The following is a 25,033-nucleotide window of genomic DNA, read 5'->3' on the forward strand; positions in this document are numbered from 1 at the left end:
GTGGTCGCCGATGCCCTAAGTCGAAAAGAGAGAATCAAGCCCATAAGGGTTAGAGCTTTGGAGATGATTATCCAAAACCGATCTTTCCTCGCGCATTCGTACAGCGCAGAAAGAAGCTCTCAAGGAAAGAAACCTTGCAGAAGAGTATCTCCGTGGGATGGAGAAGTTATTGGTACCAAACAAGGAAGGAACGTTATGTTTTGAGAAAAGGATGTGGGTTCCCTTGTTTGGTGACCTAGGGAAGGTTATTTTCAATGAAGCTCACAAGTCGCGGTACTCTATCCATCCTGGCGCGGATAAGATGTACCAAGATCTTAAAGATTACTATTGGTGGCCTAGGATGAAAGGCAATGTTGCTGTTTATGTGAGCAAGTGTTTAACATGCGCCAAGGTTAAGGCAGAATACCAGAAGCCTTCAGGACTTCTGCAACAACCAGAGGTTCCCAAGTGGAAGTGGGAACAAATCTCCATGGATTTTATTACAAAATTGCCAAGAACGCCAAGAGGCCATGACACTATCTGGGTGATAGTGGATCGAATAACAAAGTTAGCACACTTCTTACCTATCCGCGAGAAAGATAATACAAGCAAATTGGCTAAAATATTTACATGAGAGAGATTGTTACACGCCATGGAATACCTCTCTCGATCATCTCTGATAGAGACGGAAGGTTCGTGTCAAGGATATGGCAATCATTCTAGGAAGCTTTTGGCTCAAAGTTGAATCTGAGCACTGCTTTTCACCCGCAGACCGACGGCCAAAGCGAGCGGACGATACAGACACTAGAAGATATGCTGAGAGCATGTGTGATGGATTTGGGCGGTAGCTGGGATAAGCATTTGCCTTTGGTTGAGTTCTCATACAACAACAGCTACCACACCAGTATTGGTGCCGCGCCATTCGAAGCTTTATATGGGCGCAAGTGCAGATCACCGCTCTGTTGGTCTGTCGCCGGTGATAGACATTTGGTTGGTCCTGAAGTAGTCCAGGAAACCACCGACAAGATCGCACAGATCCGAGACTGCATCAGCGCGGCTCGTGACCGGCAGAAATCCTACGCAGATCGAAACAGGAAACCTCAAGAGTTCGAGATTGGAGATATGGTTTTGTTGAAGGTATCACCCTGGAAGGGGGTGGCACGCTTTGGGAAGCGTGGGAAGTTGAATCCGCGCTACATTGGTCCTTTCAAGATTTTGGAAAGAATAGAGACCGTAGCATACAAGTTGGACCTACCTGCCGAACTGAATGGTGTTCACGATACATTTCATGTATCCAACCTGAAGAGAAGTCCAACGCAAGATACCGTTGCCATTCCTACCAACGAAATTCATGTTGACGATACGCTCCACTTCGTTGAAGAACCCGTTGAGGTCACGGATTGGAAAGTAAACGAGACCCACCGGAGCAGTGTCAAGCTCGTCAAAGTTCGTTGGAATGCCTGCCATGGTCCTGAGTTCACCTGGGAGCGTGAGAACCAAATGAAAACGAAATACCCCCACTTATTTCCCAAGAACCCTGCTTCTTCAAGCAGAACTTAAAATTTCAGGACGAAATTTTTCTAACGGGGGGAGAATGTGACAACCCTCACTAAACCAGGTATCCGTACGATTAAATTAATAATTAATTACTGCTTAATTACTGTGCTTAACTGAAATTGCTGATGAACTGCTACTTGATTTCTGATACTTGTATATTCCTGCATCATACTTTACATGCCGTCACTACATTATTTACATGTTGAACTTTAGTGACAAACATGATGCACAAAAGCACAGTAGCACCATGAACGGATAACCTATTGAACATGCTGATAAAGCCAGCATCAGGCAGAAACTGCCTCTAAGGCCTGTATGAGCCAGAAGTATTTTACTACACCCATAGTGAGTGTAGGGATACAAGGGTTGTAGAACTGCGTCTCTAGGAATAAGATATGATGATTGGATGTGCCTAAAACGTACGCTAAGCACAAAACACAGCACTTTATTTAACATACTAGCTTCTGGCTAACTAATAAAGTGCCAAAACATGAGGAAATATTCCTGACACTTTGCAGAATAAGTTGTGTCACTAAAAATATTATTAACGACGCTTAAAAGCTTACTTAAGCACTTTAACGGATTTCTATCCAACCGAACAACCGGACTATACCCGGAACATAAAAATATTGCCAAAAATATTATTGGTCTTTTTCTGAGCCAAGTTAGGGTGCCTGAATACCCTAACACCCGCATTAAAGCACAACATGTGACTAACTAAGTTAACTCCTAATCTAACTTGGTTTAAAGTAACTAAACTCTAACTATCCACTTGAAATCGAACCAAGACCCCCCCCCCCATTGAGATCGGCCAAACTAGAGGAGACAACAAGGGTACAAAGTTTGATTATTTTAATTGTGTTGCCTAATATCAAGGGGACATATAATCCATTGGACGATGATCTTGATTTTGTCTATAAATACCTTGCCTAAACTCAAGAGTTCTTACACTTCACAAACCAACACCAAAAACTCTCTCTCTCTTGCCTCCATAGCTACGGCCGAACACTCCCCTTGTCACCCCACCATTTTCGGCTTTTGATCCATCCATTCCAACATCATACAAGTGTTCAAGGTCACGCATTAGGAGTCTTGGAGCAAACGGAAGTGGTAGGACCTCGCTATCTTGCTTTTATCCACCACCTTTTCGCCTAGAATCTTCCCTAGCCCCGAGCTAGAGGTATAACACTTAGAACTCATTTTCGAACTAATCTAAGGTGGTTAATAAGATTTGTAACGGATAAAATGCGGAAACTTGCGTTTTGAATCTTTAAAGTCTACTAAAACATGAATATTGTTGGATAAAAGCTTAATACTTGTGTAAAAGTTGTAGTATTTGAAAGTGGTGATTATTTAGGCCCGATCTACGTTGTGGTAGCTCGGATCATCGTTTAACCCGACTTTGTTAAGATCATAAATCTTGACATAAGCTTGTTTCCATCGGCACAAGGGTTAAAAGGTGAAACTCTACCACACGAGAAACATGAACTTGTGTAAAAGTATTTTTACTTGCAAAATAGTATTTAAAACTAGCGGATCTACGTATGTACAAGTGGTATTTTCGTAGAACCAAGTGTCGAGAAAATCATGTTTTATAAAAGTCGGATGACACACTAACAAATATGATTTTTGCAAACCACAAGTGTATAAACACTTGTGAAATGAAAGATCCGGCAAAATAACAACTTTTGTAAAAGATGACGGGAAGATGTAAAGATAGATTTATTCTAAAGACGAGGTTTTTACAAGATTTAGTTATTTTACACATAGATCCACAAAATATAACGGGATCTACACTATAGTTTTCGGAAAAACCACAAGTTCATGTGATTATGCGATTTACATACTTATCGACTAGTTTGATGTGTTGGAAATTGATTGATTGATTAAAGAAGTGTTGAAATGATTTTGTAAAAGAAAATGATACGCTTGAAAGCGTGGCCACCTCCAGTTACAGAGGAAACTCTGGCAAAATTTTTCTAAAACCTAACACTTAGAATTATTTACAAGTGTTAGAACTATTTTTGATATGTTTTCAAAATATATTTCGCCACGACTTTATTTACAAATATTCGGAGGTGGGATTTTCACAAAACTAAACGTGATAAATATATACTTAGTAAATATATTTTTCACCACACTGTTTATGATTATTTTGTGAAAATACATAAATATTATTTTTAGAGTAAAAATAATATTTCGAACGATAACAGCTCCAAAATAATACAAACGCTTACACGACAAACATATAAGTTACACCGGTAATCATTATTACCACTTAATCGTTAAAACGTAACTTACGCATTATACGGAAATATTCATGAACGCGTATTTTGTCAACGCATTATTTTGGAAGTATTATGTGAAGTGAAAGTATAATATTTTTGAGAAAAATATTTATATTTTGGAAGTAGAAGTAAAAATATATTAAGTGGGACTTAATGAAATAATACAAACGCACATGTATTAAATCCCCCATCCTTGGGAAGGAGATTAACTACCAAGTACATGCAAAATATAAACACGAAATAGTTGTCTAACTATTTCCCAAAAACTTAAACTATAAAGCTAAGGCACGGCCATCCGTCTAATAGAACTAGCACATGTAGGTCGTTGCACAGCTGCCTGACATTTGGAGTACTTGGTATATCGACGCACTGACTGTGAGTTCATGTCCCCCTTTTCTCTTAACTGTTTTCAGTTTTCTAAACTGCGGGGGTGAAATACATGTTACAATGTTTATGATTACTTTATACATGGTATGGTTAGCGTAAGGAGGTTTACTACTTAGATCATGTGAGTGGGTAGGCGGAAACTTGAGGCCATTAATCCTCATGGTAGGACCGAGGGACAGGAGCGGTAGATCTATCTGGGTGTAGCGAGCCCAGCCCCAGGTCCAGCATAACGGACCTCGGGGTGACTTAGTGCCCGACGCATAAATCCGCTAGGTTTGAGTCTTCCTACTTGCACTTCACACATATCAATGGCCTTGCAAACCATTGGTGATCTCTTTTTCCTTATTTGCTACATACCAGGATTTTTGATAAAGACAAAGGTTTATTTACTCACTTACACATGAACTCGCTCAACATTATTGTTGATTTTTCAACTTACATGTATTTCAGGGAATTAAAAGATCTGGCACGGTATGGCGCGTTTTCCCGCTGCATTAGTTTCCAAGGTCATCCGGGGTTTAGGGAATGTGACTCTTTCCTGGACAAGTCACAGTCCTTAAACTGTGTTTATGTTATGTTTAAGTTGTAATGTTTGTTGAACAAGGTTATGGTTATTAGGCAGTTTCCCGTTAAAACAATGTTATGGTATATTTGGTTTTAAACTTAATGGATGACTCTTGCATGTTTTTAATTCATATAGCTTTGTTATGATTAAGCTATGGTATTAAGAAGTCACACCAAATTAACCACGCTTCCGCAAAGCCAGGGTGTGACACATATAAACTACTTTTGGTTTATTTTTCGTAGAATGGCGAGTGAAAACAGCGAGACATCATCCGTTCATTCCTCAAACAGCAGAAGAGAAAGAAGGCCCTCCGTTGAAGCTACACTTGTGCACTATGTGATAGCATTGAGGGAAGCTCTCGACGAAATGACGTCAGTAGAGGAGGTCCTTATTGACCGTATTAACGATCTTACAATGGGACTTGAAAGTAGCTTCCAAGAAATTAACCTTTTGCACCAAAGGTTAAACATTCTTGTAGCACCTCCTATGGAGCCAGTCCTTCCACAACAGGACTGGAACTTGGCACTCGGGGTTAACAACCCTACCGGTTGGGACGACTTTCCCGCAGAACCTCCCATGGAACACCCACAAGAAATTCCAGCGGAAGTCGAAACTCCTCAAACTAATGCAAATGAGCCCTCTTTTCTCCTTCCAAGGGAGGTAGAGGAGTGGCTCGCCGATATATGAGGAGGACCACGCCCGAAAAAAAAAGGAGTTCTAAAAAGCCTTATCTAACCAAGATTAGTAGCTTCTTGGAAATTTTGCTATATTAGAATAAAACATAGGGCTAGAACTCCATGGTTTAATATTTATGTACTTTCATCTTTAACTTTATGTAATATCTCTCTATGTTTGCAATGTTATGATGGTTTTTAAGATTGGTGGTTGTTTAGCGAATAAAACACACTCATGGTGGTAATGGATGAAAAAGGGGAACGAGAAAAATGGACCCATGCACAAAGAACAGAGCAACCCGACACAAATCTCCATCACAGAAGGCTCAACACGGGCCGTGCCCAACCAACACGCCCCCGTGCTGAGCCCCCTGCAGAAAAACACCCAGTTCAGGTAACTGGACACGGGCCGTGTTCAGCGGACACGCCCCCGTGTCCAGGCTTCTGTTTTAATTCTCTAATTTTCGTTACTGGCACTTGACCACGGGGCCATGCCCGGTCACCACGGGGCCGTGTCCAGGATGCCAGTAACATAAATCTTTGCTTTTTAACCTACTTTTACACATTCTAATCAACCAAAAACCTTATTTTTGGACACATTGAAGACAATGTGTAATTTAAGTGTGGGGGGATGCTAAAACCTTGAATTTTGCAAATCCTAAATACAAGCCTTACACAAAACTCTATTGGAACCGCTAAACACCCCAAATTTTTTTCAAAAAACTTTTTCATTTTTTTTTATCATTTGCTTATCTTAGTTTAAGTTGGGAATAACAAGTTCTAAAAAGGTTATATTTTTACAAATTTACAACCGATAGCGTCGTGATAACAAAGAACCAACATAAGAAAATTACGAAACGGCATAACAAGTCTAGTTAAAAATTCGATTATATATACTTGATCACACTAAAAACCCATTCCCACAAAAGTGAGTTTTGAGCCTTTATTGAGCATAAAAATATACATATTTAGACTAAATGCTCATTTTTCGTTTCTTGTGTGAATAGCCGCTTGGTTTTTACCACTCTAGAACTTGCCACGACGATACATTCCCGGTCCTTACCAACTTAAATCCAAGTAAGTAAGTGATGGAGGCATTAGGACTAACCATATTTTTCTTTCTAAACCATTATTTTTCATTTTTTTTACCACCTACCCAAAATCCCCCTAGATAGCCCCTTTGAGCCTAAACCTTTCATTTCATTACCCCAAAACTCTTTTTACCCACCAAAAACCCTTTTTTATTTTTTTACCCTTTATTTTAGTAACAAGCTCGGTTTTTCGTAAACTCGCCTGTTTATGTGAAAAAAAAAATGATGATGAAGTCAAAAACAAACAAAAGCTATATAAAAGCTTGTTTGGAGAAATACTTCAAAAAAAAATCACTAAAAACAAGGTATGTCATGAAAACCGACGCTTTTTACAATTTTCGCCCTTTTACTAACCACTAACCCAAACCACCCACCTTTAACCCAAGCCTAACCCTTCACCCCAAAAGTCCTCTTGATATTTACAAAGGTAAAAAGTTAAAAAGGAGGAGGATTGATTGCTTGGCAAGCCTATGGGAGGCGTAAGTTCCATGCCGCTCTCGAGTGAGTCACTAAAAATTACACCTTCGGCCGAGTGTTGAGTGATCCCCCGTGAGGTATGTGAACTTGTATATAAATGGAATTTTAATAAGGCATGCTATGCCCGAATAAGTAATTTATCTTATGAAACGTTTAAAATAAATCATAACGAATATGATTGTAAATAAATAAAAATAAAACTTACAAAGACCTTGGATTCCCGACACTCTAGGACAAGCTAAAAACTTTCTCTTCTACCTATTCCATTTGGGAGTGTAAGCCACATTTAAAGAGTTTTGCTTGAGGACAAGCAAAAGTTCAAGTGTGGGGGTATTTGATATGTGTAAAATGCAACATATAAATCACATCAATTAAGGCATAAAACTAACCCTTTTTAAGTACTAATGTTGGAAAAAGAGTGTTTTTGTCTTCCTTTTGTATTTTCAGGATGAAATGAGCTCAAAATCACAAAAGAAGCAAAAAGACAACTAATTCTAGCATAAATACAAGAAAAGGGATAAAAGTAGACTGCCCGGATCCTCAACAGCACCTCCCAAGGCAAAGAAGAGAAAACAGAAGACTGAACACGCCCCGTGTCCAGCGAACACGGGGCCGTGCCCAAGAAGCAGCAGAAAAGACAAACCAGTAGAAGCTTCCATTGCCCACCACGGGGCCGTGTCCAGCGGGCACGGGGGCGTGGTGAAAGTACAGCAGGCGCATTAATTGTAATTGCGAATTACAATTAATGAAGAGAGAGAATGTCAGACGGGCACGGGGGCGTGTCCAGCGGACACGGGGCCGTGCCCAGCCTTCTGTTCAGCCTATAAATAGGGGTGCTTGGTTTCATTCCATCTCATCCCTTGGCACACCACCTCTCTCACACTTCATCCACCACCCACCACCACCATAACACCATCATCCACCACCATCATCCATTGTCCATCATAGAGTGTGTGAGTCGTCTCGGGATCCAAGATTGATGGTAAGAGTTCTTGACAATCAAGGCCATGTTTGCCTAAGTCTCTTACATCACTTGGTGAAGACAAGTGTTTAGTATAATACTTTTTATTTTTAATCTTTTGCACTTTTTATTTGGTTTTGTATTAATGACTTTAATAATTAGTTACTTATGTTGAAGGTGATCTTTCCTTATCGTTTGTCCGTGGTGTCTTGGCATTATTTTACTGTCTATATAAAATAAAAGATTTTCACCATTCATATCTCCACGGTCTATATGGAGGTATGTTGGCTACCTGGTCGGGGGTTAAGGGAACGGTTTGGTAAGGGTCTTGCCCTTGTTCAGCGTTTAGAGGTCCTGCTTGGGACCTGGGTCAAATTTAGTAGGATCTCCTTCAATGCCCATAGGTATTGGATGGCGGGGATCCAAACTCTTTGACCCCCTCATAAGTTAACTACTATTAATACTATAACCCGGCTTTTTAGGACTGTATCCCTGCTGACTCAGGCTACTTAGTCGAGGGTAACGTCACCGCCGAAAGCGGGGCCTACCACAATTTGCATTAATAACTTAATTCATTATCTTTCAATAATCCGACCCTTTAGGATTGTATCCTTGCTGACTCAAACTACTGGATTGAGGGTAACGTCGCCTTCAAAAGAGGGGCATACTACAATAACTAAGATAATCTCTTAAACAAGTGCAAAAGTGCGAAAATAATCAAAGGTTATACTAACACACGTGTCGGATCCAAGTGATTCATCTTGTCTATCTGTTTTTATTTTTTTATTTTTCAGCATTTAGTTAGTTTTTATTTTTCTTAGATTAAAACATTTTTCTCACTTTTTGATTTGATTAGACGTTGAGGATAAACCGGTATTAAAAGCTCTTGTGTCCTTGGACGACCTCGGTATCTTACCAACACTATACTACGTCCACGATGGGTGCACTTGCCCATATGTGTGTTTAGTGTTAGTAAATATCGTGTTTTATAAATTTAAAACTTGGCTAAAAGTGTAAAAAGGGGCTTAAATATACATCTAAAATATAACACACTTCACGCACATCAGTAATTGCATTGTTTATTGTTAAGGCATAAGGGCATACCATTTCAAACTCGAACATGGTACATGAGTTCTAAGAGAAGCCACTGTTAACATAAACCTTGAAATGAAATAAACGTTCTATTATTTATGTAAATATTAAAATTATATTAAATTATATTTATGTAAACGTTCTAATATACATTAATAACAAAAGAATAGCCTTTTTTCTATTTAAGTGGTCACCAAATCCATCAATCCATAACATGGTTCTTCAAGTCTAAGCCTATCGAACAAACAAAGAAATCAAAGTTATCCAAGTAACATACGTCCTTTAAGTTACATCACCCCATTCATATGTTGTAAAACAACCTGCCAAATCGATGAAAGTGTTGTCGATCTAAACAAAGTCTTCATGGCTTTTAAAAAAAAGCTCAATTATTTTGTTTATGAGAAATGATATGATCATCGTCATCATACTCAGTAAATTCCATCAATAGCAAAACTTAGGTAGGATCCAAGGAGGGTAAGACGTAGACAGCCTTACCTCTACCCCGTAGGAATAGGGAGGTTGCTTCCAGTGAGACCCGCGACTCGATAGTCGTTTTGCATCAAGCCTTAGATATAAGCCACATAACACTCAACAATTAAGACAAAGCCCAATTAGTGCATGTAGAACCTTGTCTTTCAGCTATCAACGCCACCACATGATACATGATTAAGCATTTGAACCAAATAAATTAGTACAAATGTAATCAAGCAATCTTGAAAATTAGTACAAATGTGGTAACATCATTCAACAATCAACCGTTTTTAACATAACAAAATATAAGATCCTAGTTGAGTCAGTAGAGCCCTCCACTATCTTTGTGTTTCCCTCTTCTGTATACAAATTGACCTTGGACAAAAGAAAGATCCAAGTCATAGAATAAGATAAAAATACTCAACTTTGAATCATCCAATAAAAGAGAGGTATGCAATGTCTTTTGGAGGATTCTTAGATACGCCCACTTTATCATCATCAAAAATCATCCATCTTCCTTTGTACGCGTGTGCAACATAAAACCACTTTATCATCGTTAAAAAACATAGTGACTCAACAACCCAATGAGTCGTGTCTGACCATAACAATGTTAATATTCCCCATCTAATGTTTCCAAAAGTATGAAAAAACTCGTAAGTATGAGAATCTAACTTCCATCCCCATGAGATCATCTAGCATCCACACTACTTGATGTAGCAGCATCTGGCCTAGATGCAGCGAAACTCTGGTTAAATATCCAATCTGGTGTTATCTCAATGTCATCGCCCTATATTAGATAGAAATATGATGGGACTTGAACAGCTTGGAGCTAGATAAGAGCATTGCAACTTCAAAACTTAAAATTCTATAACCCAAGCAAGTCATGAAGTGATGAACTAAGGTGTGAAAGCAAAACTTTTAAAAAAGCACACATCTGCAAACAGAAATAAGTAGTTGTTCAAACTTGTATATATTTCTATAACCCAAGCAAGTAATGAAGCGATGAACTAAGGCGTGAAATCAAAACTTCTAAAAAAGCGGGCACCTGCAATCAGAGATAAATAGATGTTCAAACATGTATATATTTAAAGCTACTTCAAAGATGTATATATTAACATTAATTTTTCAAACATGTATATATTTAACACTACTTGTTTTCTATAGTTGAAAGAAAAACATAGAAAAATATATATATATATATAATAGACTCAAGCATGCTTGCGAACCTAGTCAAGCTCCATAAGCGTAGCTCGCGCTTGTTTATTAAATATGCTCGGCTCGATTCAAGGCCAATCTCAAGTAACTCAATTGCAGCTCAGCTCGTTTACAAACCTATATATCATATTTTTACCACATAAAACATGAACCAGTTGAAAATGGTTAAACACAAAATCGATTAAAAAACATTAAATTAAAATATAGAACTTACTTGGAGCTTGGTTTAGCAACATTCAAGAATATTCTCTTGGGTACAACTTCCGCTTGCTTTCTGTTTGTGATATGTACCGCAGACTCGTCTTCATCCCCCGTCGCACCCTGCAATTGCTCGTCTGAAGTAGATAAAACACTTCATCAACCATTTCACATTAACAGCAGATTTATTTTTTTATTTAACCTATGCAGGTCAGCAATGGTTATCCCCTCACCGACTTTTACCACTTTTACCTGTCATGGGAGTGGTAGTGTCAGTCCTTGGAGTACCAATAAACCTCCCACCTTTCTTATGTATATTCGCCTTCAGAGTGGGTGATATATTGGTCCCCCACATTCTGAAGCTTTTGAACCTCTTAGAGCACTCTATCCTCCTATGTGTTACATCTCAATCAACGGTGGGTCCGAAAGCGTCTCAATCATAAAAGGTACAACGAAATAAATACATACATAAAAATAAACATTACAGAAACATATTCAGTAAAAAAATAGGCACTTCAGATAGCCATGAATAGAAAATGATTACACAAATAATGTAAGAATAAGTGTAGGAACACACATACTTGAAGCCCGTGAAGGTGCTAAACTGCTGATACAAACTGGTGCTTTCTGGTGGAATTGGAAATAGATGAGTTTGGCACCCATTGAATGAATCAAGTCTCAACTATAATGATATAGGGTTCAACTGCATACATTTACATTAACTAACACTAAAAACCTGTACTGTACACTTCAATCATCAAATGAAAAAGAAAACTAAAAATAGAACCTCACTTAATATGTTCATTAACAGAAGCTTTAACCACATCAGCATATTTTCGTATTTCTGGTGAGCAAGAGACTTTTGAGGAACCGATGGAACCAGATTAAGCTCTTCCTTAACCTCCTCAAAGTTCACCTAAGAACAAAAAAAGAAAATGGCCAGATCGCAACAATAGGCTCCACAAAACCCTAAATTTAGGCTAAACCCCTAATATTAATTCCCGTTAGTGGTAATAATTAGTTAATTTTTGGGAGAACGAAAGTGGGCAAACTTATATGGCCCAAAATCCCGATAAGGGTACCAAAATAACAAAAAAACTACCAGGGCCTATAAAGAGGTTGTCGTACACCAGCAATGGACCAGAGAAGCTAGAAAAATTTAACCCCCTAATAGAAGCCCATAACCTCAAAATATATCTGCTGAAAGCTAACGCAGTATCCCCCAACATCTTAGAACCGCCAAAAAAAAAATAAATAAGTATCTACCAAGAACTAACAGAAGCAACTAACCCAAAACACCCAAATTGTTGCCACCTGAAGACCAAAACCCAATTCTTGCCACCTTTAAATTTCACCCTCCCATAAATTAAAATGTAGTATGTGCAAAGAAGAACGGAACAAACAACCGATATGCATAAACGCATGACACAAAGTCAGCCACCGAACTGTTAGAACATCAAAACACAAAAAAAAGAGAATATGAGTGAGGAGACATAAATTTGAATAGATACACCAAATAAAAGTTAAACATGTTTTTAGTATGAATCTATTTCATGTCACATAAATAGTCTGCTACATATTACCAACTGATCTAGAGCCATGACCAAGTTTGGTATGTGCATAATAGCCTTTAATTTGCATCTTTTAAGCCAGCCTTTAATTGGGTGTCCATTTTTTTTATAGAATATAGTGTTGGATTCTATAAAAGCCCAGTGCAATAAGCTATTAATATAAGAAAAAGTTAAGTAGGCTTAAATTTCTAAACACGTAATTAGAATAATAATATAAACCTGTGGCATAGTTTGTATTAGCATTAGTTAATGCAAGAATAATATCTCCAACAATGGTTGCTTGTATGATTTGTGCAGTTATATCTTTATATCCTTGTTGGCCTGAAAATTTTGATAACGGGATAATGGCCAAATATACAAAACACCAAATAACTCTTAAAAAGTAATGACAATTTCAACTACAACAGCATAAAAAAAATTAAAGAAAGTAGGTTGTTAATCATATCTCAAAACTTTACCATCATGTTAGACCCAAATGGTGAACTCAGTTAGCAACGCTCCACTTTCTGTGTCATATCTCAAAGTAAACCGTTCTTTTGAAGTAGGGGTGTTCAGTTCATGGTTACCTTTCACAGTCAGTTTAAAAATTAAAAAGGTTCAGCTAAAGGTAATAATAAATAAAGTAGACTAAATTCTTACTTCCATCAATTGCACAATGAAGTCGATAAACTTATGCTTCTGCATCTCTTCGGTAACAAAAGCATTGCATACATGATGCTAAATATCAAACACTCCTTAATTCAAAGATATTGGTCAAGCATTTCACTCAGGACAGTAAACAACCGATAGCTACAAACCTTTGAATTTGTTGTCATGGTAATCTGCCTGCTCTTCTTTAACACGTATAAAAATCTGTATTTTCCACCCAATTCCATTTTAAGTGGTACACAACCCTTTTTACGACCTCCAGGTCATCTACAACATATGTGTAAACCCAGTATTGCAACAAAATAGCAAAGTATGGTAGTTTGAAATATCAAGTATGCTATAGAGCCACTTCTAAGAAGGCTGCTAGGATTTACATCAGTTGGTAAAAGCCTCCATTTCACACATCTATCCCAACAAACCCAATCTTCATTCACTACTGCAACCAAGTTATAACATCGTATCAGAAACAGGCCCATCATTTTCTGTTGTAGGCAAGCCCGGGCCCACTGGACCCACTACTAACAAAGATGGTTGGACCTTTCTTTTCAAGTCTCTCTTTCGACAAAACATCACTTTCTATAGTGTCTTTTTCAATAACTCTATAGACTTTTGGTTTGTCGCCAAAGGCTTCTCCTTAAACGCCATGTTATCTCCAACTTCAAGTTCAGCATCAAGTTATCTAAAGAAAATTTTAAACGTCTCTCACATTTCCATTACTGTTTTTAAGATCTTCTAATGTCGACACATATATGTTCTATTTTTAGATGAAAAATTATCATTCTTTAAACCATTTTCCAAGCTCTGGCTTCCTTTTAATTTCTTTTTATTTCCAGAAAATGGTGTCAAACAGTCGACAATTTCCACATCAAAATTCTGTAGCAGACCGTTTTAGTAAAAAAGATTATAATGCTCTACCATACTTTCATAAAGAAAGTGATATTTAAAGGAGCATATTGGACCATAGTGATTAAAATAAAGATGTACCTTCCTTTGTATAGTAAGATTGTCATCCACGTAAAAAAAGCAATTAAACTAAGTTTTCTCAATACCATCCTCAGTTGAAGTCTCACTACAAAACACACACAAATGTATAACAAAATGAACAAAGTTTTGTAAAATCAAAGAATATGCATCAATCATGAAATATATTAAACCAACTTTAATTCTGCCAATTAAATTAGAGTGTTCTTTCTACACTTTCTAGTATTATTAGTTGCACTAAAAGGGTAGATTAAAACAGTGCAAAACGCACGAGTCACAAAATTTCTAATACACAAACATAATACCTTAATGACAACTCTGAATCCCATTATTTCACTCCGAATCCCGACAATTATTTCACTCCGGATCTCAAATGTCAAGCAAACAATGAGCTTCAATTTGGTTTTGCTTTTCACCATTTCCAGAAATCCTTCTTTATAAATTATAAACCCTATAGACCAGTACTCGTTGCTAATTGGGTTGCAAATCTCTTGTATCTAAAAGCACAAATCCAGTTTGAACACTTACAAACTGTACAAATATCAACAAAGCATAATATAATCACTTAAATAGATAAAGAGAATGACTAAATTCAACTCATTATCACAGTCAATAATTCAATAATCGATTCAAACTCACTGTTATATAAACCCAAATTTCATATAAACCAATACATATTCAAAAGCAAATGATGTATCTCATTCCTAATAAATTCTTACAAACCTCTTCTCAAATTCTAGATCAAACATTAAACAAATAAGCAAACACAAAAACCTAAGTAAAAAATGAAACATGCCGCACATAAATAAAAAACAAACAACTAAAATTCAGAAATCCAAAAAAGGTGTTTGGAGTTTCATGATGTTTACCTTCTAATCTGAAACTTTTGAGCCCTACCTTCAATACCTTAAACAGAGAATTTCGACAAGTGAAGATTGGGGGCGCTAGGGTTTGCAAACGTGAATTGTGATTCATCTAAGAAACGAATGGATATGGACCGGACCTTAGGTTGTCGTGTACGTAAACAATTTTAGGCGGAAAATGACAAATACCGGATTACATAAACATCAAAGAAAACATACCTGTAGAGAGTTCTTATGCTTGAGATCCATGGATTTCTTAAGTTCTTATGCAATTGCAGTTAGAGATGGAGCGATGGAATAGGCAAGATATATGAGATTGAAATTAGGGTTCTAAGGATTGATTGAAGAGACGGCGTATTGGAGAAGATTTCTAATTGATTGATTGAGAATTGATTGGGTTTCCATATCCAATTATCTGGCCAAAGACCATTGCCACATCATGGTCAAATGGTCAACATTATTTTACTTTAGTATAATAGATAGATATTAAATTAAATCAAATTATTATCTATATATTATTCATATCATTATTATTATTTTATTATAATTATAATTATAATTATTATTATTATTACTATTATTATTATTATTATTATTATTATTAACGAGTCTTTAAATTTCCCTTTTTATAATTCGGGAACCAATGCAAAAGAATGTCACACGAGAGAGGTTATACACTTTATTTTTAATACTTGATTTGGGGGGACCAAATAATAATAAAAAACTTTTTATGATATTGATCTGCTTGTATGCTTGACAATGGACCATATTTCCAAATGACAGGCTGAACTTCACTAAATTAGAACATATGGACAATCATCATCACTTAACTTAGTGTCAATATAAATAAACAAATGCTGGGAACAAATGATCATTTCTCGTAACTTTTAGAAGAGCATATAAAAATGAAAAAAAGAATAGATGGTGTTAAGAAAGAGGGTTAGGGTGGAGGGTATAGAGCTCGGGGACTTGTGTGGGGAGGGTATATCACTGATCGGTGACTATACCGTGGGTTTGGGGGTATTCGGTGAGGAGGAGAGAGGTTGTCATTTTCGGTGAGTGTTTACCGATTGATGTGATGTGTTTGTTGACCGTTTTTTAATTTTTTGAAGTTAATTTTTTTTGACCGTTTTCTATTTTTCGACCGTTTGAAGTTTTTTTATATAAATACCCATATTTTCAATCAATTTAAAACACACAACTCTTCTCCATCCAACTCTATTTTTTAAAAAAATCACTCCTATTTTCTCAATGGATGATATACCACCGCTATTCCTTCCAATTGATATTAGTGAAGACGATGATTCTTCATCGAGCGATAGTAGTTTAATTTTTTTCCAAAATCTTATTAACGAAGCTGCTCAACTGGAAGACACGGGCACTTCTAGAAAAAGGAAAATTGTCCATCGAGATCGAGTGAAATGTCACGACAACCTTATGAGAGATTATTTTGTCGAGGAGCCCGTATTCAACGAAGTCACGACAACCTTATGAGAGATTATTTTGTCGAGGAGCCCGTATTCAACGAAGATGTTTTTCGTCAAAGGTTTCGTATGTCCAAAATGTTGTTTTTAAAAATTTTGAGTGACGTGCAAGCGAATAACTCGTGGTTTCAAGATGCCGCGGATGCTAGTGGTAGGAAGAGTTTTACATGGATTCAAAAAGTTACTTCGGTGATTAAGCAACTAGCAACCGGTAACGCTTCAGACGAGTTCGACGAGTATTTAAATATGTCCACAACGACTTCCCGAGAAAGTCTAGAATATTTTTGCGAAACGGTATGTAATTTATACGCTTCCGAGTTTTTACGTAGACCTACTAGCCACAACGTTGCGCTCTTGTACCAAGCTCATGAGGAGAAACATCACCTTCCTGGGATGTTGGGTAGTCTTGATTGTACACATTTTGTTTGGAGAATGTGTCCAATGGAGTTGCGGGGTCAATATATGAGGGGGGGATCACAGTCACCCGACAGTTATGCTCGAGGCGGTGGCCTCTCAGGATTTATGGATTTGGCATGCTTTTGTGGTCCAGCAGGTTCACAAAACGACATCAAGGTGCTCCAACAATCTCCGTTATTTCTTACTGAGCGAAATGGATGTCACACCCTGGCTTTGCGGAAGCGTGGGTTATATGGTGTGACTTCTTAATACCATTGCAACAATCATAACAATTCTATATGATAAAAACATGAGATAATCATCCATTAATAAAGTTTAGAAAAATCCCATTTTTATACTTGTCTTAAAACCACAACCATAAAGTAAGTTACAAACCTTAACTTGATTTAATGAGTTCGTAAAAACTTAGCAAAAGACTTTAAACAATACTAGGCTTAGAGATATGTAACCCGTCCAGGAAGAGGTTACACCTTCTAAACCCTGCATGACTTCTTTATTCAAACGCAGCTTGAAATTACGTGCATACCGTGCCAGGTCCATTAGTTTCCTGAAATACATGTAGTTTGAAAAATAAACATAAAGTTGAGCGAGTTCATGTGTAAGTGAGTAGATAAGAATCGTTAGAACGAGTCTGTTAGATGTATGTTTTCGGTATGTAGCAATAAGGAAAAAGAGATCGATTAATGTGTAGCTAATACATTAATAAGTGACATGGCCTAGGAAGCACTCAAACCTGTAACGCGTATTTCATACCGGTCCTTCCGGCGGAACGACATAGTCACCACATGCAGCCACACGCTGGCCCATGTGTGGGGCTCGTAACACCCGATAGATCTATCACTCATGCCTCTCGGTCCTTATACAAGGATTAATGGTCTTACGATAATAGCCTGTCCATTCACGTGATCTAGCAGTAGATTCCTTAGCTAATCATACCATGTATAAAAGCGTTTGTAAACAGTATGTAACATGTATTTCACCCCGAAGTTGTAAAACTGAAAACAGTTAAAGGAAAAGGGGGACATGAACTCACAGTATTGCGTCTTCGTACTCGTAACCCAAATCTCTACGGCAAACACGGCTACCTACAATGGTGTAATGCCTATTAGACGAACGGGTAGTGCCTTGTCTTAGTATGTATGATTTTGAGTTACGATTCTGGTATTATTCCAAGTTATAATAATTGTATTTAGTTCTGGAATAATAGTTAGACAACTATTTTATAGTTATACTTCTCAAATATTGTATATGCGTATTTCCTTCCCAAGGATGGGGGTTTTTAATACATGTATGCCTTATAATTCCGAAAATATATTTTAAGTCTCACTTGAAAATACATTTTAATTCGTTTATCTAGAATATTCCATTTCCAAAATATACATATTTTTCCCAAAAATATTATACAAATTCCAAAATATATATATTTTTCCCAAAAATATTATACAAATTCCAAAATATATATATTTTTCCCAAAAATAGTGTATTTTACTTCACACAATTTCCCTAAAATAATACTTTGTCAAAATACACCATTAAGAGTATTTTCCGAAAACACGCGTGTTACATTTTAGAGTTCGCGTTGTAAAAACAATACCGATGTAACTTAAATGTTTATTGTGAAGGCGTTGGTATTATTTTGGAGTCGTTACTTCTCAGTGTATTCGGGTTATATTATTTTTACTCTAAAAATAATATATATATAGTTCACAAATGATCATAAACTCACACAAGCGTTTTATTATGAAATATATACTCTCAATATATATTTAACAAGTTTCCTTTACAAAAATCCACCTTCGACACTTGGTTATTTTGTAATAAAAATCATGGCGAAATTTATATTTTGAAAACAAGTTAAAAATATATTTATAACACTTGTCACAAAAATATTTCTAAGTGTTATATTTCTGGAAGAATTTCGCCAGAGTTTCCTCTGTAACTGGAGGTGGCCACGCTTAAAAGCGTATCATTTTCTTTTGTAAAATCATGTTAGCTCATTCTCAAATAACCATCCCGACATTTAGACATGCTAAATATTACTTATATCGATTCAGTTTTAAAACACAAAACTGGGCTGTTTTCGGGTAATTTATTAAAATAGTTACCTTATTCCGAAAATTCCCAAATTTTTACAGAATGACTTATACGATCCAAATATTATTGTGTAAAAATATCGTGGTCCAAATCATCACCAATATTTTATAGAAAATCATTTTCCGGACTGCATTCAGATCTACCTTTTTCTGACTGCAGTGCATGGAATATTTTATTTAAAATTCTTTGTAAGCCCGGTTGACGTAATTCTAGTTGGAGGACCACGGCAACAATAGTGACCATCTTCAGTATAAATTTTATGATCTAACTCCACACAGAATTCAAGTTATGACTGAAAATATGACTCTCTTTTACTGCTGTAAAAATGCAGCTTTAGCTGCTGTTACAAATCGACGCTTTAAAAATAGTAAATGAAGTCCAAAAATTATGATTCCGGTGCCATTAGAACCGTATTTCATAGTACATAAACCCAGTCTTCAGAAAACACATTTTTCGTTAAGTTATGACTTGTTTACAGCCAGTTAAAGTCGGCTGGATATGCAAATCAGCAGGCTGTTTCATGGCTAAATGTTACTAAAACGCACACATACGATTACCATTCATTCTAATATGATTAACATCAGATCATAAGTTGTTTACCGCAGGTTTTTGTTCACTTATTTCAGATTTACCATATACCATCATCTCTTATCTTGTGATCTTTATGTAAAGCTCCATGTTTGAGATTTAAGTGTAAGATCTTTTAGTGTTCATAGATTTTCATCAAACTTTAGCTATTAACCACCTTCATAAGATGTACAATGAATGGATCTAAGAGACTTACCACTAGCTCAAGGCTAGGAGAGTTCGAGTGAAGAAATGTGGTGGTTAAAAGAAAACGAGAGTGGTCCTTGAGCTTCCGAGCACTCCAAGCTTGCTTGTTGAACCTCTTGCACCTTTGTATGTATAGAAAATTGCTAGAACCCAACTTGATGGTGGTGGTGGTGTGATAGAAAGGGGCGGCCGATCACAAGGGAGAGGGAAGGAGATGAGAGCAATTCTTTTTGTTTAAGTGTTGGTGTAAAGTGATTTGGTGAACTTATGGTCTTACTTATAGACCATTTTAGGGTATTATCCACTAAACAAAGTGTCCTCTAGATATAAGACATGATGGAATAAAATAAACAAAGTGGTAAGAAGTGTGTCCCCTAGGGGGACCGATCGGTTCATGGGGGTGGGGTTTATGGTTTGATTTGAACCATATAGTTAGTAACTAGTTTGTTTAGTTAGAGATTAAAATAGGTTATTAGTGTGTTATGTAATATAACAGGTGTTAGGGTGTTCGGGGACCCTAACTAGCTCAGAAAAGTGTAAATAATATCATTGACATTATTTTTATGTTCCGGGTAAAGTCCGGTTGTTCGGTTGTATACTGATCCGTTAAAGTGCTAAATAAGCACTTAAAGTGTCTTTAATATTATTTTTAGTGCCACAATTAGTTCCCGACACTTTGGAAAGTGTCTAGTATCATTTTCCCAAGTTTTTGCACATTACTAGCATATTTAAATGCTGAATTTTATTTAAAAGTGCAGAATTTGGTATTTAAAACATGTTTTAGGCACATCCGGTCACTATAACTATCACCTAGTGACGCAGTTCTACAATCCTCACCTCCCTACACTCCCTACTAGTGTAGTCAACTATTCCCGGCTCATACTGGCCTTAGAGACAGTGTCTGTCTGGTGCTGGCTATGTCAGCACGTTTACTGGGTTATCTGTTCATTGTGCTACTGTGCTATTGTGCATCAAGTTTGTCACTATAGTTTATATGTAAATAATGGAGTGACAGTTAATAAAGTATGATGCATGTATATCTATGTATCAGAATTCAAGTAGCAGTTTAACCATAATTGTAAGCAAGCACAGTAATTAAGCATTAATTAAATATAAATTAATTGTACGGATACCCGTAATTTTTAGGGTTGTCACATTCTCCCCCCGTTTAGAAAATTTCATCCCCGAAATTTGTATTACCTTAACTCCGTATGGTTACGTCACACGTGCATGTATATGAATGATATCAAGGTGGATAACCTTCAAACCGAATTAGACCTTACTCACATTTGGTGAGTCCAATATATATCAACTCGAATCCTAGGGTTAAAAGATGTGTGCTCATAGCAGTTGAGGTCAAGGGTACAAGACGTACTTGACGTATAGCCTGGTGTAATCCAGCTAGTAGGGGGTCCACAAAAGAGGTGCCTTGACTAATAAGACTTTCAAACGATCGATCGCATTATGTAAAGGAGTTTTCACGAAACATAGCACCCGCTATATGAAACCAAAATCAAAAACTCAATGAAATAGTAAAATGATCTGTCACCTCCCGAGTAGACGAATGGTAAGATTCAATGTGTTGAACATTTTGAATTGCGAGAATACGCCGAGTGAATACAAGAGAATCTGGTGTATCCTTGCCTTGATTTGTAGTTGCATCAGAAATGTTTAAATGTCAAGTCAACAAAAGTTGATGTAGTTTTGCGTGAAACGGTTGACCATGATTAGCACAAGCTATAAGTTTGTAATGACACCACAAGGTGTCGCAATGGCATAATTCCATAATAGCGGTGATTGAACAAGTTCACCGTGTTTGAGACCAAATGAAAGTGTACCGAAACAAGCCGGAAGATTTGATCTACACAATGTCATAAAGTTTTCGGTTGAATACGGAATCTAACCATATAAGCGCAAGCTTCAATTCTGTGAAAGTATTATTGCCAGGTATCGAAATCAATCAACGATTTAATGGAGTCATAGACCAAACAAGTCTACTACGACTCGAAACAAAAGAATCGGTGCCAAAGTATTAGAATATGATGCTCTCAATACATCACATGGCGTCTCAAATCAAACATGTGAACTGGATAAGTTCAAGCAATCGAACTTAGTTTCAGCGTAACTCGACAATAAACGTACATATCAACAAGGGAATCTTGGCATGATAGCAAACATGTAACTTGAAAGAAAGCGGTTTCAAGAACGTGTGTTGACTTGATAACAAAAGAGTCAACAATGACAATACGTAGGTCATTCGAATCACAAACCAGTAATTAGATTTAGCAACGTAACATTTGAACTTTAATGAAGCGTTTATTCGAAATGAAACCGCATGCGTAGCAAAAGGTGCATGGGTTATGTATAAGTTTTCAAGTGATGAAGCGATGTGTTTCCACCAAAAGGAAGAAGTGACCAAGTATACGAAGCAAACGTGTGTTCGCTCTCAGCGAATGAAATGAGTGTGATGCAACTACTTTGAGGGGAGTAGAGATGCAAATATCTACTCGTTAGAAGTAAAAGTGAAGACTTCCACGGAAGCAAATTTAAGTACTTTCGGTTTTGTTAACTGAAGTGACAAGTTTGTCAAGTTGATGACGTTTGATTGAGTTGACAGATATGGTTTCTAAGTAAAACCCTCACGAGTTTGGTCTTGGGTTCCCAAAGGTCCTAGATATAAGTTTTCTAGATTCTCTAGATTTCGTATCCCGTGTAGATCCGGTTTGTACCTTGTGTAGGAAACACCGTTTTGTCTACGTCTAAGATCAAGCCATTGTCCCACAATTTCGCCCTGGTATACTTTCTTCTTGGAGTCACAGCTAATCACACTCAATCATCGGTCAGTCGTGAAATAGTAGTTGAATCCTCACAGTAAGTTAAATAATTCGTTACTTCTTAGCAAGAGTTATCAACCCCAGTTGGTTAGGTCGTTCGGCTCCTGGTAGTTTGATGTCAGTTCGGAAGGTATCGTCCTTCCTATTGACGAGTAGAATTAGGATTACCCAAAAGGGAATCTTGGTCTGTTATCTTCCTTCTCTAGCAACCACTGAGGTTACACTGGCAATCCTTGCATATCCGAAGGTGTATGTCGCTAAAGTGCATCAACAGCAGACGCAACGTCTGGAATTAAATCGATGCGAAATTCAAATTGTCGTTGAGGAGATAATTCTGGCTAGTCTTCGAGGAAGACTTCAGGATATTCTCCGATCACGGGGGTATCTTCGAGTGTTGGTTCTTCGGCTCCCTTGTCCCTGACATGAGCCGGAGAACAACACATCCTTCCCACAACAACTTTCGTGCCTTCAAACAATTCGTGATCTGTGGAGGTGTATCCTGCTTCGTGAGTCCCGATCGTTTCTTCGTTCGTCATTTGGATGCGAACATCAATCTTTGTTCGATCGCTTGGCAACTAACCCATCCCAGTTACCACGTTGCAGCTTCCCAACTCAACTGGCAATAGATCTAGCGTAAACCTACGCTCTCCAAGTTCTCTCTTGCCAATTCCACCTACTTCGTTGGCTTCCACTAGCTTCTCGTTAGCTAGTACTATCGTGTGCGGGTTATCTATCTTACTTGCTACTAAACCAAGTATACTCTTACTCTAGAGATACGAAGCTAAAATTTACAGCAGTATCAAGTAGCACAAATGCATAGCATTGAGTAATATGGGACGTACCGATATCCATGCTTGATTCCTGGCGTGCTTCCCTAGCCCCGGTGTTAGACATCTTTCCCCTGATTTTGTTTAATCTCCCTTGGGCAATCTTTCCTATAGTGCCTCATATCCCCGCAGTTATAACATCCCTTATCTTTTTCTTTTCCTTTCTTTCCACGCTTCGTCTCACGCCAACACGTTTCCCTGTTGTGTCCCACTTTACCACAGTTATCACACTTCCCATTTTTACATCGCCCAGTATGACGACGTCGGCACCTGTCGCATTTAGGTAGTTTACCCATGTACTCTTTTCTCTTTTTGGCCTTGTTGTTGCTACTCGTTTGTGTCACACCCCGACCACGTAAAACATCAAATCGTGGCGGAAACGTCGGGGAGTGTTGTAACAGAATTATTGTTCCACAACCATGGTAATTAAATAATATTTTATTCATCACCCAAGGGTGGAATACATTGTTTCGAAACAAGAACCAACAAGTTACATTGTCTTAAAATGAAAAGAAACAAAAGTACATAACAAGTTTTAACTAGTCTAGCTCCATTTTATTGTCACTAACGCCCAAGTCCACCCTAGCGTGTCACGAACGTCCTAGGCGTTAGCTCCTGAAACACATGTGAAAATAGGTACGTCAGCATAAAAATGCCTGTGAGATACATAGGTTTTGTGAAAATAGGATTCATGACATAAGTTTAAGAAAATGTTTAATAAAAGTTAGTCATGAACCTTGTAAATTGTTTTGTTTTGTAAATCGTTTGAAAAGCGATAAAATCAGATGATATGTATAAGTGAAAGAATAATGTATGGTTAAATGAATAACCAAGTAAAATAAGTTGTATAAAATAAACTGTTTTGTAAAACAATGTCTTGTGAAAAAAAAATATGTTATTTGTAAAAATGTATAAATCCAAATTGAATGATTTAAATAACGCTACGACATGTAATATAATACAAGCACTTATATATAGGAAGTACCAGCGGCGTATCCACCATGCTTGTATCACATTACACACGTCTCGTTACTTAAATCACTTACCCAAACAAACCACCAATGTAAATTGCCCATGTCTAAACCATTTGTCAAATGTCTTTGTGTAAACCGTGTCAAAATGTTTATGTCAAGATGTTGTCCAAGAAATGTGTATATCAATATCAAAATGTCTATGTCAATTATCAATCATGTGATGTGTAAACAAAATGTCATGTATGGCAAGTGGAAAATATGTATCAACTAAACCATAGGTAAAAATGCACAAAACAATGTATTGAAGTAAAACTTGGTTTAAATCAATGTTATATTTTGTGGAAAATGCATGCTACACTGAATACAAACATTTATGCGGTATTGTGAAAATGCATACATTCAAGCCTTGCGACTCTGGTGATAAACCTTTAAACAAATTAAAGGTCTATCTGTGTTATGTTTAATCGAATTCGGTCACTCCTTCCATCCAAACATACCTAGGATGTCAGGAACGGGAGTTGTCAATTCCTATGGTACCATTACCTACTAACGAGCGGCGTGATCAAAGTTAATGAATGTATATGGTCCCACTTAAACAAACCAAATGTCAT

At 37.1% G+C, this 25,033-nt stretch overlaps 1 long non-coding RNA gene across 4 annotated transcripts; it reads right to left on the reverse strand.

Moving 5' to 3' along the window:
• Positions 1–9,744: 9,744 nt before the first annotated feature.
• Positions 9,745–14,880, reverse strand: LOC110912564. Of its 4 annotated transcripts, none has more exons than XR_004891296.1 (9): positions 14,461–14,877; positions 14,159–14,243; positions 13,166–13,853; positions 12,246–13,092; positions 11,748–11,871; positions 11,208–11,658; positions 10,972–11,092; positions 10,769–10,874; positions 9,745–10,476 (listed from the first exon to the last, which is right to left on the reverse strand). It is a non-coding gene; the product is annotated as an uncharacterized LOC110912564 (long non-coding RNA). The 4 variants fall into 4 exon arrangements; XR_004891298.1 differs by having other exon boundaries at positions 13,166–13,610; positions 14,461–14,875; XR_004891295.1 differs by having other exon boundaries at positions 12,246–13,853; positions 14,461–14,878.
• Positions 14,881–25,033: the final 10,153 nt, after the last annotated feature.

The sequence above is a fragment of the Helianthus annuus genome, chromosome 4 (assembly GCF_002127325.2).
Source record: "Helianthus annuus cultivar XRQ/B chromosome 4, HanXRQr2.0-SUNRISE, whole genome shotgun sequence".
Classification (NCBI taxonomy): domain Eukaryota; kingdom Viridiplantae; phylum Streptophyta; class Magnoliopsida; order Asterales; family Asteraceae; genus Helianthus; species Helianthus annuus.